This window comes from Aplysia californica, unplaced genomic scaffold (assembly GCF_000002075.1).
Source record: "Aplysia californica isolate F4 #8 unplaced genomic scaffold, AplCal3.0 scaffold01643, whole genome shotgun sequence".
NCBI lineage: Eukaryota > Metazoa > Mollusca > Gastropoda > Aplysiida > Aplysiidae > Aplysia > Aplysia californica.
The window spans coordinates 43,799-45,002 of NW_004798913.1; the positions used below are offsets into that span (position 1 = coordinate 43,799).

The 1,204-nt window shown below is 43.9% G+C and overlaps 1 protein-coding gene across 1 annotated transcript in view; it reads right to left on the minus strand.

Moving 5' to 3' along the window:
* The window catches only part of LOC101856711 (arginine-glutamic acid dipeptide repeats protein), a gene marked incomplete at both ends in the record, with an annotated part of 32,745 nt that overhangs the window by 30,953 nt on the left and 588 nt on the right, over window positions 1–1,204 (minus strand).

The window sequence follows — 1,204 nt, forward strand, 5'->3', positions numbered from 1 at the left end:
ACAACACACACACACACACACACCACCCCCCACCCCCCACCGGAACTCATCCTCCCCCTAAGTGTACCGGAAAGTTACAAGCTGCCTCCCCGCTCCCCGCCGGCTGGGTGGGGCTCCGTGAACACTAGTGAACAGCGCCCAGTGAGTGCACCGTATGTCCCCTGTACGGGACCAGACGCTGGTCGTGAATAATGCACGACAAACCATTGTGGTTCACATACTCAACTGTACCAACAAGAGGAGGCGCTACCACGACACCATCACTCCAGCGGTACCCATGCTGGTTTACTCCATCCCCCGCTGTATGGCTTTTTAATTTATTTTTTTAAATAGTAGAGGTTTTACGGCGCTCGCGACTGCATAAGGTCATATGAGCGCCATAATAATAAGGCTTTGTATGAACAGAACAACACTCACACACAATACGAATACGTACATACCGACTACACAAAAAGAACGCACAAGTATAATAACGCAGCGACACCACCCGCAGGAACAGAAGAGGACAAGAGCTTTTATAAAGTTTGTTTTGTTTTTAGTAGAGGTTTTACGGCGCTCGCAACTGCATAAGGTCATATAAGCGCCAGAAGATTAGAGGTGTTACAAGAGAGTAACAAACATAAAAAAGAAGGAGGGGAGATAAGGAGGATGTTTGATAGGAAAGAAGGAGCGAACCACACCAGAGCACCCGTCAACCACCCACTTTTAAAGTTTTATTTTCAGGAAAATGTTACGGCACTTGTAAAAGGGTGGGAGGCGGCAGGACGGGCGATAAAGATGATAGGTGTTTGGTAAGAAAGAAAGAGGCAAACCACATCAGAGCACCCGCCAGTCACCAATTTAGTCATTAAAACAGTACATGTATTTTAAAAACCACAATACAAGAACCTACAAGTAGCGCACAGAAACCACCAACAGGAAAGGAAAAGAACAGGACAAGGGCAATACTATACAGGAAAGGAAATATGTTGGAGTAAGAGAAGTACATCGACAAAACAACGGTTATTTAGTGCAGGGAAATAGAAAGACAATATAGAAAGACAATACAAGAGCTTTTTCCCAAAAAAATTACGTATGAGTTATATACCACTTCGCTTTTAACACAAACAGGCCATATAAATATCGAAGATAAATGGTGTAACTCTAAAAGAGTAACATACAAAAAAAGGAGGAAATGTACGAAAGGTGTATGCCTGATAAGAGA